This window comes from Meriones unguiculatus, assembly GCF_030254825.1.
Source record: "Meriones unguiculatus strain TT.TT164.6M chromosome 13 unlocalized genomic scaffold, Bangor_MerUng_6.1 Chr13_unordered_Scaffold_28, whole genome shotgun sequence".
Classification (NCBI taxonomy): domain Eukaryota; kingdom Metazoa; phylum Chordata; class Mammalia; order Rodentia; family Muridae; genus Meriones; species Meriones unguiculatus.
Window position 1 is genome coordinate 16049787 of NW_026843644.1, and position 14638 is coordinate 16064424.

At 43.2% G+C, this 14638-nt stretch overlaps 1 long non-coding RNA gene across 1 annotated transcript in view; it reads left to right on the forward strand.

The window, feature by feature from the left end:
- Positions 1-1558: 1558 nt before the first annotated feature.
- Positions 1559-14638, forward strand: part of LOC132650632 (uncharacterized) — a 144817-nt gene continuing 131737 nt past the window's right edge. Inside the window, exons 1-2 of the long non-coding RNA XR_009588878.1 lie at positions 1559-1633; positions 2812-2966. This is a non-coding gene — a long non-coding RNA (uncharacterized LOC132650632). The remainder of the gene's footprint in view (positions 1634-2811; positions 2967-14638) is intronic.

Below are 14638 nucleotides of genomic sequence, written 5' to 3' on the forward strand. Positions count from 1 at the left end.
TCAGCACGTCCTCCTAAAATTCTCACAGTAGGCACAGTGCATGGAGAAATGAAAGGTTAAATAAAGTCAGGGGATGGAGACATGGTTCAGCTGACCAAATGCTTAGCAACCACAAGAAAATCTGAGTCCCCTCTTCACCACTGCTTGAACTGAGGTGTGGTGCTGCACACCTGGAATCCAAGCACCCAGGAGTTAGAGGCAAGATGATTGGATCAAGGTCATTTTAGTTTATATGTGCTTTTAAAAGACAATACAAATGGGAGATCCTGTCATACACACACACACACACACACACACACACACACACACTCACACTACCCTTTCCCCCTCTCACTTTCCTCTCTCTCTCTCTCTCTCTCTCTCTCTCTCTCTCTCTCTCTGTGTGTGTGTGTGTGTGTGTGTTTACAGAGGAATGTGGGTCCTCACGGAGGCCAGAAGAGGGTGTCAGATCACTTGGATCTGGTGTTACAGACCATTGGGAGTAGGCCAATGTGAATGCTGGACACTAAATTCAGTTCCCCTGGCAGGGCAGCAAGTCCTCTTAACTGCTGAGTCATTCCCCCAGTCCCGATTTTTAGCCTGTAATTTGTGACACTCATTTTCCTGTGGAGTTTGTGAAAACATAGTCCAGTCAAAACAAGCGATACAGAAAGGAAACACTAGTCACTGATTGGCAGTAGAATACATTTATGTCTCCAGCAGAATTTTACATTTTAACTTTGGGTACATATCATGTGTGCATCTTAGTTACTTTCCTACTTATGTGATTGAAGAGTTTAAGTTAGCTTGGGTGACTCCATTTTGAAAGGAGAAGCCACAGAGAGAGACAATGCAGCCACTCCTGATGAAACCTAATAGACTAGGATCAGAAGGAAGGAAAAGAAGACCTCTCTTATCAGTGAACTTGGTGAGGGGCATGCGTGGAGAAGGGGGAGGAGGGGAGGAGTTGGGAGGGGAGGGTGGAGGGAGCTACATGGGGGAGACAAAATGAATAGTGTAATTAATAAAAAATTTTAAAAAAAGTCCCCCTCCAAAAGAAGGGGGTATTCATGTAAAAAAAAAAAAATACTGTCTGTGTCTGACTCCCAGTGACATAGGAAAAGCTACCAGGGACAGGACTTTTTACTGTAGTAGCAGGAGCAGCTACTGTGTGTTGACTTCATGGACAAGGGGCGGGGCGATGACGTCACAAAGCTCCTGATCCCAAGGACAGTAAGGAGTGGCAGAGAGATTGACAGGGAGAGCAGGGGAAAGGCTGTGCGGGGTCTGAGGACAAAGATTTCTCGTGCCTACTTCCACGCTCCTCGCCAAGCCAACTGCTGGTAATCAAGGAACACATGCATATGATGCTGGCAACAGCACTCAGCGGATTCTGGGATTTGTAGGCGACTCCTGGGCCACGGTCTAGGCAACAGAGAGGGAGAGACGCAGGCTCGTGACTACAAACAATCCCAGTATGCATGGCGCCGCCTGGACGCCATTTTTGTAGTTCTAGTATACAATCCCAGAAGTCCCTGCTCCGAAGCCATGTTTGTAGTTTTCGCGCCGGTGAGTCTCAGCGGCGATTCCTCTTGGGACTCTTAGGACTTCCGTGACCAGCAAGAGCTCTGAAGTGAGAAACGAAGGGATAAAGGTATGTCTGTGACTAGACGGTTTGTGTTTACATCCCCGTGGCGGAGGCCAGGGAGATGGCGGGGCGGCCTTGGTGCCTCCGAGCCCGGAAGTCTCTGCGGGGCGGATCTGGAAGCGAAGCTCTAAGGGGCGGGACTTCCGCCAGAGACGTGCTGCTACCCGGAACGGTTTTTCCAGGTCAGCAATCTTCTTATCCCAAGCAGTTATGAATTCATAGTCCTGCTCACACGTGGGGTGGGTGCGGGGAGTTAGGGGAGAAGGAGGGAATCTGGGGTTCCCCGCTTCCCTCCTCTGTCCGCTCCTCGCCTTCCATCCGTCCGCCTGGAGTCCCCCAGCTGCTGGTGCGGAGGGCAGAACTGCAGGCAGAGGGTTGGCGGGATGAGAAGACGCACAGTCCTCTGCTCCCTCCAGGCCTGCAAGCTTCCTGGGGGAGATGGGTGCACCCCGTCCTGGGTGAGGCTGTGCAAGACCTTGTATTGGTTGTTTTGGCGCCCTCTGCTGGCCTGCGGGTGCACGAGCAGGGAAGATCCTATAAATAATTTTTAGGGGGCTGGGGGTTGAGTAGGTAAGGTGCACAGGGCTTAGTTGTTAGGGTGCTGGGGACTCAGTACATAAGCATCTAACCGCCTCTGCTGGGCTGAGGGCATATACATATGGGCAAAGAGAAAAAAAGAGATGGAGGAGGAAGAAGAGGGAAGGAAGGAGAGAGAGAAGAAAGAAAGAAAAGGAAGGGAAGAAGGAAAGAAAGAAAGAAATCTGTTTGGCTTTGCAGAAAAACAGCCAGCTAATTGAAACTTGGGTACTATTTGCTGTTGATTTGCTGAATTTGAACCAACATACACAGGTAAATGTGCAGGTATTCTGTAGTCATATAAGTAACTGAAGTTTTTTCACATGGTAAATAAATTATTTTCAACCAGAAGGAAAGTGTAGAACATGGCAAACCAACACATTTTATTTTGAGTCCCTATCAAATAGGAATGACTTGATGAACTTTTTCAGAGGAAGCTTCTCATATTCGAAGACAAGAGCTATCCCTGGCTTAATGAACTTTCTGTCTTCTGCAGCCTCCCAGTACCCAGGAGATTTTTACTTCCATAAATTTTGGATTGACAGGATTTATTTGCTCACCTCCTGCTTTGCTATGTGAAAATCATGACCCATACCCAATTTCTATAGAGATTAAACCAGAAGAAAATGATGTGGTGACCATTTCTGAGCCCAGCTATTCCATATGGAATGCAGTGTCCCATGCCCTCCATAAAACGCTGTTGAACAAAATTGAAATGGGATCTAAAGCATACAGAAACATGGACCGGCTTCTTCCATGCCAGGTAAGCCTCACTGGTAAGCAAGGGTAGCATCAGGATCCTATATTATTGGTAAGTAATTCACTGTCATCAAGCCAATAAAACATTTTCACCTTATAGTTGAAAGTACAAAATAAAATGGAAAAAGGTTCTGTCAACATGTATGTGTATATATCTGTATCTTAAATGATTTGGAGACTGCAAGCACTCACTTGAAGACATTTAATTTGAATGTCTTTCAACAAATGCTTTCCTAGTGTGAGATGAAATTCTGTAAGATATATGTGTAAATATGTAAAAATATGGCAAGTTCAATAACAAGATTTTCATGATTTCATGGAATATGTCCAGTGCCATAAGATGTATATATACGAGAGGACTGTATCCAAAGCAACCATTTCACATAAAATAGAATCTATATTTATGGCAAAAAACCATAAAAAGATTCTTTTGTGGACAATAAATAGACTGTCTTAGAGTCACAAAAAAAATTCTGCTCAGTTCCCTCTCTTCATCCACTTCTGCTATCTATTCTGTTTTCTATTCTGGGTGACATTCTGGCACCCTCCTGTGGACCCTTCTTGTTATTTAGCTTCTTTGGGTCTGTGGATTGTAGTACGGTTATCCTGTATTATAGATCTAATATCCGCTCATAAGCGAATTTATACTATGTGTTTCTCTCTGTGTTTGTGCTACCTCACTCAGGATGATTTTTTCTAGTTCAATCCATTTGCCTGCAGTTTCCATGATTTCTTATTTTTAATAACTGATGAGTATTCCATTATGTAAGTGTACCAGAAGTACTTTATCCATTCTTCTAGATTTGAGGGACACCTAGGTTGTTTCCAGTTTCTAGCTGTTATGAATAAACAGCTATGAACACAGTAGAACAAATGTCCTTGTTATATAATATAAGGGAACAACTTTTGGATATTATTCCTGGAGTGCTATGGCTGGGTCTGGAGGTAGAACTATTCCCAATTTTCTGCAAATGCACCAGATTGATTTCCAGAGAAGTTGTACAAGTTTGCACTCCCATCAGCAGTGGAGGAATGTTCCCTTTTTACCACATCCTCACCAGAATATGTTGTCACTTGAGTTTTTTATCTTAGCCATTCAAGTGGTTTAAGATGGAATCCTGGAGTCATTTTGATTTTTGTTTGATGACTAAGGACTTTGATGATTTCCTTTAGTGCTTCTCAACCATTCGAGATTCCTCTGTGATGAATTCTCAGTTTAGCTCTGAACCCCATTTTTAAATTGGATTAGTTGATTTGTTGGTGTTTAATTTCTTAAGTTCTTTGTGTATTTTGGATTTTTAATGCTCTGTCTGATATAGGGTTGGTGTTGCTATTTTCCCAATCTGTTGGCTGCTGTTTTGTTCTTTTGATAATGTCCTTTGACTTACAGAAGCTTTTCAGTTTCTTGAGATCCCATTTATTAATCGTTGATCTCAGAGCCTACGCTGATTTCTTCTATTGTGTCCCATGTTACTGAGTTCCAAACTTTTTTCTACCTTGTCTTCTAAATGATTTAGAGTCTCTGGTTTTAGGTCAAGGTCTTTGATCCACTTGGACTTGAGTTTCTGCATGGTGATATACAAAGGGGTCAATTTGCATTTTTCTACAGGCAGACATCTAGTTAGACCACAACTATTTGTTGAAGATGCTGTCATTTTTCCATTGTATGGTTTTGTCTTTGTTGAAAGTAAAGTTTTAGTAGGAGTGTGGGTTTATTTCTGTGTCCTTATTCCAATTGTACAGGATTTGTCTTCTCTCAAGGGTGTTTTTTGGTTCTCTGACTATTATTTCTTACCTTTCTCAGACCCATGAGACTTTGGGTATTTGTGGGCACCCCATGCACAAACAGCCAATGTGAAGGTATTTGGGGGAAATCCTAATAAAAAATCCTATTGTTTTCCTGAGCATATCTTAAATGATAATATAGGAACCATATGCTGAGATTTGGTTGACCTCACTGTTTGTCCTTGTGAAATATTGAAGACTCTGAAAATCAAGGCAGGGCCAGCATGGCTCCTGTTATCATGCTTTGGCATACTTGATTCACTTTAGGACACCATCCTAGGGAATTTACTCTTTTCCATCTTCTCTGGAGAGGTGCACCAGCTTGGGTGACCCCATCAAAAAGGAATTCACCAATTCCATTTTGATAACTACATTTGCTCAGGAAGAAAGAAATAGCTGCTGGGTTATAACATTCATTTTGGTTTGAGAAGATACTGGGATTGTAAGAAAGGAACTTTGGGACCTAGAAAATCATAGCTACACTGAGAATTTGCTGTGATGAATGAGAGGGGGAAAAAAGGCAACAATACCAAGTTACATTGATGCTTCCTGTTGTGTGTTTTGGAAGATGTCACATTATTTAAACATTTTGTATGATCGTGGTGAAAGCCACGCAGTTACTACTTCCAGGATAAGAACAGACATTTTCCTGGCTGGTTCAGTGATGTCAAGCACACATCAGGAAGTGTTCATGTTCTTAGAAGTGTTGGAGATGCTTCACTGTCATTTGGAGCTAGCTGGAAGGTAGGGGTACTGATGGTTTTCTGGGTTTAGGCTGAGCACAGTTTGGGAGAATGTGAAGACTGGCAGGAAGAGCTGAGCTGCATGTCTACTTCTGTGGCTGCTGGGAGTGATGCTACTCTCACAAGCACAAATCTCCCTCTCTGACTCACCTGGACAGTCTACCATGCAGAGTGATTATTGGGTTAAAGACTATAATTTTATTTGAATTCCACTATAACACTGGTCAGTGGGCAGCCTCACTGTGATTGTCTGGTTCATACTGGCCATCTTGGTACATGATGATGGTCATTGTATCAAAGGTTCTTATACTTCGTGATAGGTGCATGTGTTCTGGGTGCTAGCTAGTGAGTTTTTGGCAGTGTAGGCTCTTCAGAAATTATGATTTTGTCAGACATGGGAAAAGAGTAATGCTGTATTTTTTTTTGAGTGTGTGAAAGTGGTGCATGTAGGGGAGAGTCGTTTTAGAAAACCTTCCACATGTTCCTCAGAATATGAATTTTCACCAGAGATGAAATTGAGTAACAGGAATAACATCATCATTTGCTATTTAAACTTCACTAAATATTATGATAGTCTTTTAAGAGGCCATGACTGAAGACATATGCATCCTCAGATATTCCTCAATAAATGGAGATCAGTGGGAATTTGCTCTCATTTGATACCAATTAGGAGCCAGAACCAAATCCCTCTCCAAATTTTTTCTGTATGTGGGCCATTAAAATGAAAACAAAACAAAAATTGTTCAAAACTACTTCAGGACCTGGAACCCTTGTTATTTGAGAAGGAATGAAGTGGTCCTCAAGTGTGTGTGTGTGTGTGTGTGTGTGTGTTTGTCCATTTACACATCCGGGAATGGTTTGTTTGGTTTTTATCCTTTGTATCAAAGTTGCTGCACCTTGCCCCTTTATGTACCTGGGTGGGTACACCTGATCACCCTATGTGTTATCACCTGTGGGATCATAACTGCTACAGCACTGCAGAAAACTCAGAAACACAAAACCAGCCCAAAGCACAGCCATGTTTTCCTCCAAGAGTGAAGTAGTGTCATGTACACTTTATGCTTTTTGTGTGTGTGAGCAGAGGAGAGCAACTGAAATTGTTGTGCATGTACAATACAGGTCAATTACTTGTTTGTATTAAAATTTGGAATAAATTCTCTCAAGTTTTTTTTTCTAAATTAAGGGAAAACCTGTGTCCTCCATAGCCTGCAGCAACAACTTTTAGAGGTTGAATACAGGTGCAGGGGCCCAGGTAAATGCCTTAGCATCCCCCTCCCCTCCACTCCCTTGAGCTTAATTCTGGCACAGGGTCCCTCCATGCTTAGGGCAGAATAAGGCCATTATCTTTCAGTGGTTCATCCAACGATGCCACAGGACTAGAGGATGTGGGTACTCAAGACAGTTCTGTCTTTACTAAATTAAAATATATAGTATTAAAATTATCTCATATATAAATCTAGCTATTAGGTGCAGGAGCGCTCTGTCTTCATGGACACGTGCACATCACCAGAGGGAACCAGATGTTCATGCACCACCCTGTTGTCCCTGGGGATCCAACCTGTTGTCCCTGGGGATCCTGGGAAAGAAATAGCGATTCTGTGTCCCTGTCTTTCCTGGACTCGCTTTCTCTTCAGGAACACACTGAGAACCGCCTGCCCCTGCCTCCCCAGTCCTGGGATCCTAGGTGTATGCCACTGCGCCGCCTTTTGTTGTTGATGTTGTTTAATCTTTAAAAATATTTATCAGGGTGAGCGCATTTCTGCCTTCCCGAGAGAGCAGCGCTGCTTTGACTGGGAGGGCCGCAATTACAAAAAAAAGGGGGGCCGAGACCCCAGGATTCCTTTCCCATAGACGAGGTGGGCGGCCTCTGAGCAGAAGAATGCAAACTGCACATTCTTCCTCTACACAAGCTACTTCCAGCAGCTGGTGTTTACTTCCATTACCAGGGGGCGGGGCGATGACATCACGGAGATGCTCCTAGAAAGGTCTTGATTCCTAAGATGGCAAGGGGCAAAGGGAGGGGACATTTACAGAACCGTGGGACCGGGGGAAAGGATGTGTGCACTGGTTGGTCGGTGACTTCCCAGACCAGGGCCTCTGCAGCAGTGGAAAACAGCTTCAGGGCGACTTCCGGTCCAGGCTACCCTACCAGGGAGGGAAAACAACCCAGGCTGCCTTGTGAAGGCATAAACAATGCCCGCAGCATTCTGGGAATTGTGTTTCTGCGCCTGCACCACGTTATGGCTTGGCCGTAAGCGGAGATGACTACAAACAATCCCAGAAATGTTTGCTCTGCAGCCCGCCATGTCTGTAGTTCTCATTGAGACATGCTTATAGTTCTCACAGAAGCTTGCTGTGGGCACAATGCATTCTGGGACTGTTTGTAGTTCTCTGACTTTGGTGAGCTCTGTATTGATCAACGAAAGGGGTAAATGGCTCCTGTGCTTTGCAGGTTTCTGTTTACAGTTCAGAAACATGGTGGCCTGGGAGATAGTTCGGAGGCTACCGAGCCAATGTCCTAACTGCTGAGTCATCTTCCCAGCTTTTTGTTTATGTCTCGGGAATGCCTCGGAGTGAATATTCTCATAGTTTAAAAACCATTGACAATGGAAAATGCATCACCTACCCAATTTCTCATCTGCACTCATTCAATTTAAAGCCGAACAGTACACACCATGAGCATTTAAAAATTCGCATGCATCTATGCGATGTCCTGTGACAATCCATTGTGTCTGCAGTGCTCCTGTTGTGCAAAATGCATTCTTCGGGAGTCTGAGGACACCTGCACTCATTTGCATAGACCCTTCTGGCCTCATACTCATAATAGAGACCTGCTGCCTGAGCTTTCCTCTTTGCTAGCTCTTCAGTCTTGCCATTTACAGGTCAGGGGAACATCCACTGACACTTGCGAGTAGACATGGACTAGAGAATTTATTAGCAGGGCTATGGGTCCCTGTGAATCAGGATGGCAATTTCTGACACTTGCGAGTAGACATGGACTAGAGAATTTATTAGCAGGGCTATGGGTCCCTGTGAATCAGGATGGCAATTTCACCACTCATACTGAGTTCCAGGGCAACAGAATTTCTTAATCTATAGCCATATTTGGGATTCACAGTGTGACTGTCTTAAGCTAGTGGTATACAAATAACACCGAATTTAGGCTCATTCTGGCCTTTTCAGTTTGTTTGTATTGAAGGAACTGAGGATGGCAGTGGTGGCTCCATTTTGTTTCTCAGACTCTATCTTAAGTTGACTGACCTTGGAATGATTTGGTCACCACCTTTGGGTTCCAAAAAGGGCCACATGGCCCTCCATCCTGCAGGTTTTGTGGATACCACAAAATGTGTAAATAGATAATTATAACCAGGCCTCCACCCCACATGTTATCATAAATGCCACAGAGTGTGTTAGTGGATCCTCCTCTTCACCCAGCTGGCTATCATACAGATTGCTATTGAGAGACCAAAAAGATTAAAAATTAGCAGCTATTATTAAGGCCTGAACTATGTGGGTGGAGAAGTCTAGTAATGCCCTGAGGGGAAGGACCGCCTCGCTCCGTTCTTTCCCCACCCACTAGAAATACAGTTGCTAGGAAACTGGACCCTCCCCCTAGGGAGGGACACCTGGTCATTAATGGTCTGGGAATCTTCCTATAGCCAATCGATTCAAAATTTAGCATCTTGACCAATAGATGCTTGCCAGGCAGGAAGCGCCCCTGCCTTGGGCATGCTGGGAGGGACCAGAATCTATATTACCCAACTAAGGGTGTGTCGCGCTCAGCTCCCACCGTTTCGGCAGTGGGGCTGTGTAGGCCTAAGCTGCAGCTTGTAATTTACAATAAAAAAGACCCTCATGTGTTTTGCAACAGAGTCGATTCCTGGAGATCTTCTGGAGGCTCTCGAACCGCGAACTGGGTATAACACTATCTGTCGGTTTGGCCAGGGTGCTTGGAACAATTAACCAAAAGGTCAGATTGCTGAATCCCCTACCTAAAACTTATCCTCTGTAACTCTAAGGCTAGGAATCCCCTGCTTGCCGTTTTTTCCCTTTAAAAAGTCTGCCTCCCTGAGATTAAGGGCCTCACTCTCTAACCTGCTATGTTGGGGAAGATTGGTGGCCAGAGATTTAGCTTGAATAAAGATCCTCGTGTGATTTTCAATGGACTGGACTCCTAGTGGTCTTTTGGCATTTCTCAAATCAGGCACATCATACCTACCTTGTCCTCATAAAAAACTGGGTGCTCTCCCACCCTTTACAGATAGGGGTGCATCTTTGGTCACTCAGATGGGTAACTATCTAGGAAAGAAATAGTCTGAGATAATCATCATTCTGGAAAATTTTGGTAAAGTCTGCCTCTGTAGCAAGAGGTAGGTGAGGTCTGCCCCCACAGCTAGCAAAGAAGTCATTAACAAATTCCACTCCCAGCCTTTTGGATTGAATGCAGGTATTTGATCTAATGCACTGAGAAGAGGCCTCTGCATGTTTAACATTCCTGGTTTCCCTAGTGATCTGTGGGTACAAGGACCTTTGTGGTTCAAGATCCTGTTATTCATTGAAGAGTGGAATTTTCCTGAAAGTAGGATAATTAGCATCAAACAAGGATGAGCTCCCTAATTGATTTTCCAATACAATGTGGTCAGTCCTGAAACCATATATAAACAATCAACAGAAAGGGACTCAGCAAGTTTTATTCAAATATTTGAGCAGACTTATTCACCCATACTTAGCTTGGAAGAAATAGCCTGGGAAGAATAAGGAATAGATAGAGGACAAGAAATGGGTAAAGCAATGTAATATATTTTAATTAAATATATTTTAAATTAGAACATGGCTATAGAGATAGTCTAGCAGTTAAGAACAATGGATATTGGTACAGAAGATAGAGGTTCCATCTCCAGAAACCACGTGGTAGCTAGCCATTTGCTCTAATTCCAGTCAATGTCATCTCCTGCCATCTTCTGGCTTCTGTTGTTACTGAACATAGACACACACAGAAAAACACCCATGTATATAAAATAAAAATAAAACTTAAAATTGTAGTAATCTCTACAGAGATATCACAGCATTGAGACAGACAGCAGCCAGGGCTAGTTAAAAATGAACTCTTTCTATTCCTGTATGAAAGTAGCTGCAGCATTCCTCTGAACCAGCCATCTCACAGGCAAAAACAGGCTCATTGTGAGGTTAGACTAGCTCAGCAAAGCTGTTCCTCTAAGAATAGTGTCCATGGTGCTGATAGGTGACTTCCTTGATATTTTCTGAATCTGTATTCTCTGAATTTGTATGTGTGAGAAAATGGCCTTGATACTTCTATCTGTGAAATCATACAACATGATTGACAGGTAGCACTGGCCACATGCAAACGATTTCTAGTGTCCCTTATTTTCATCTAAGACCTTGTGGTACCAGATGAACATTCCAGAGGCATTTCTGTCCACTTTTATAATTTACATATGTTTCTGCATGACTTTGAGCTAAGATGCATTTAAATATATCTCCTTATACACTACCACCATGTTAAGAAAAATGATTTAACTTAGCATGCTTTAACATAGGCAAACCTATAATTGAACTTTTCCAGATTCCCAAAGTAAAACATCAAAGATTCCTTTGATGAAGAAAATCATGCTTTGGAAAAGACTCCCATGCTCTCCTTTCCTGCCACAGGGGAAAAAAATCTGTTTTCACTGTTGTGATGGCTATTCTAGGCAGCCAAATTGACTATATGTATGGAATTAACTAAAACCCAAATTGTTGGGAAGTGGAAAAACTCTTCAATCACGATCTAGATTTTTGATGTGATAAAACCCACCTTTAATCTCATCCACAGTCTCTGATGGTAACATACATACATACACACACACACAATACATACATATAATATTGGAGATGGTAGCTCTTTTTCTTTGTCTGCTGGCCCTACCTCTGGCTAGCAAGCTCATTTAAAAAAAAACTGGCATTAAAGCTTATTTCTTAAGAATTATGGTATATACTGAAGACCATCTGAGACATCGAGCTACATTGGCTGAACCATTACTGTATTTTTGGTTTTTAAGCAAAATCCAAAATATTGGATATCACCAATAAAGATGCTGGAATCAGATGCCTGGGTGAAAACTTACTATCTCAGGGAGGCAGAGAAAGCACCCAGCCTACCTTCCTACTCAGCCAAAGGCTCAGAAAACAAAACAAAAACTACTTCACCTTCCATGCTTTTTTTAAAATCCTCTCAAACTGAATGTCCCTACATTCCACTTAATGTGAATCTCTCCCAACTGGTTGCTTGCTTGGCCTCTTGACCTATGGTTGAATTAATCCAAGCCTGTTTCGTGGATTAAAGGTATATGCTTACACTAAACCACACCACAACTAGAGACAGATTTTTCCAGGATACCATCTCAGGGTTCACAGTATAACTAAATAATCCTGCAACATGTGTTCTTCAACTTTCCATTGGTAGACAGGCATTATTGGACCAGTTGGAACACTGCCTGTGAGCCATTCTAAAAAACCCACTGTCTACATATGTACATGCATTCCATTTGTTCTGTTCAGCTAGAGAATCTTTACTAATATGTATGTTTTGTTTTGTTTACCTTTCCATTTGGGAAGCTATGGCTGCTAAAAACACTGCTCCACAAAGTTTTTCATTTGTTAACTGTTTTTCTCTCAGGGTGTTCACAGATACCAGGTGAAACATAGGTGCAGTTATCTGAGCCCAGTATGAAGCCACAAAACACAAATCTTGTTTCTTGAAATTTCTCTGATAGGTCTCATCAGGAGTGGCTTTAATGTCTTCCTCTATGGCCTGCTCCTCATTCAGGAGGAGGTGATCAAAGAGCTAGCCACTGATTCATGTCAGAGACAGTCCCTGTTCCCATTAATATGGATCCCACATGGATACTGAGCTACCATGGGCTACATCTGTGCAGAAGTTCTAGGTTATCTCCGTGCATGGTCCTTGGTTGGAGACTCAGTCTCAGAAAAGACAGATGGAGTGGGGCATGGATGGAAATGAGGGAAAAATGAGACTGGGAGGGATTGAGTGATGGGGCTACAGCTGGAATACAAAGTGAATAAACTTAATATAAAAAATTTAAAAATATTCATAACATTAAGAAATGAAATGTATAAGGAACACACAGTCCCAACCAAAATTCTGTTATCAGATTTTATACTTTTTGCCAAGCGTGCATTTTGCATTTATTACAAAACACAATTCATATTTTTCTCTGAGAAGACTATATAACTCTCTGATAGTCATTTATAAAATCTAATAAATTCCTTTGTGGTACTTGTAAATCACTATAAACTAGATATTCCACCAAAGATGAATATGATTTAGCACAACTTATGAATCCTGCAATCATTTTGTCAGAGTTGTTTGATTGTACTGAATATGTTCTCTAGACATGTTAATCATCTCACAGGAATGGGGTTCTTGGAGTATGTGATTCCTACCTTTTATATTTTATAGTTAAAAGCTTTAGCAGTAATATACATATATACATATATATATAATATACATATATACACATATATACGCGTGTATATATGTATATTACTGCCAAAGCTTTTAAACACCATGGCAATTTAATTGATTTGTATTTTGTTCTTTAATAATAAAATGTATGAATAATTTAAAAAGTTCTCCTTACCTGTTAATTATTCTAGGACCCCTTCCATTTGTGGGACAGATGGGCAACTCCACTGCACTTTAGTAATGGGCTGTGGAAGCCTGATCCACCAGGAGGAAGAAGCAGAGCTGTGGGGGAGCTCAGGAATGCCCTGAGATCTTGAGTTGGGGAGCCTAGTGTCCCCTTCCACAGAGGAGAGCAGCAGATGGCCGAGCGGCCAGGGTAGGAGGGCTGGGTGGTCCCGAGGCTGGGTGTGCAGGCAGACTTGTAGGCAATGGGAGGACAGGCACTAGTGCTGATGAAATGCGAATCTCTGTAGATATGGAGAAGGCGCAGTCCTGGACTGGATGCCAGAGTCAGGAACTAAAGGGCTGTGTCCCTTCCACACACTCTAACCCTAAGGGAGACACCCTACCCCTAAGGGAGGGGCTCCTGTCACTCAAAATGCTCTGGCCAATCAGGTCCCCGCCTGGGCCCACCAGTGAAGAGGGGGCGTGTCCTTCCGGATCCCTTTCTGCTGGTTCAGCTTCCGCTGCTGAGCAGGCTCTTGTGGTTCCGGGTGAAGTGCTCTGAGCGCCATCGCTGCTGCTTCTTGCTGCGAGGTGAACTGAGGCAAGCTCCAAAGTCGCACTATGGTGAGTGCAGGGAGGAGAAGGCAGCTGAGCGGCGGGAGCTGGTATGCGGGGTCTCTTCCGAGACTGGCTGATCAGCAGCGGCCCCTGGGGAGGGACCTTGTGGTCCTGGGCGCTTGCTGGACCCAGTGGTGGCAACTGAGTCACTCATGTGCTGGAGCCTTATCCGCGTAGAGCGTTTGCAGCAGGGGTTTGTGTGCAGAATCATACTCATGGCGGGAGTCTTTGGTGTTCCAGTTTCTCTCGTGTCTTCTACAAGTACTGCTCTTAGCATTTAACCTTTAGGTGTGAGTTCCATTCGGAGGTAGTTTTGGGGGGGTTGTAAGTGGCATCTTGTATGTTGGGTAGCACTCCAATATTAAGCTGTGATGAGGAAGAGTAGAATTGATGATGTAAAGGATTTCCAATGCTTGGGAAATAGTAGGTGACAGTAAATACAATTTAGCCAGGGGAGGACTGCCTCACAATCACCCCACAGGTAAATAGGATGCTAACCAGGCCTGTTAGAGATTAGTACTCTAGCAAACACATGTTGACCGGGCTTGTCCAGAAATTTGTCTCCAACCATAGCAAAGGAGAGAGACAACTCTGATTTACAACCAGCTACCAGGCCGATCCTCATATCCAAAAAACAGGCCTCTACCAAGCTGCTCAAGGCAGTTTTACAGGGTCACAACCAACATTATAGCCTGTGGTGACATAAAGGTGTTAAAGTAACATTTATTTCCCTGATGTAATTGTCCTCCAGGAGCTTAGTGCCTTCATCTGCTAACCTAGGCCTAGTCTTGCAAGCATCTAGCCTCCATACAATCAAATCTAGGCCTAGAATGTTTTCATCCTCTGAGACTTAGTGCTGAATAAGTTCAACCTTTCTAG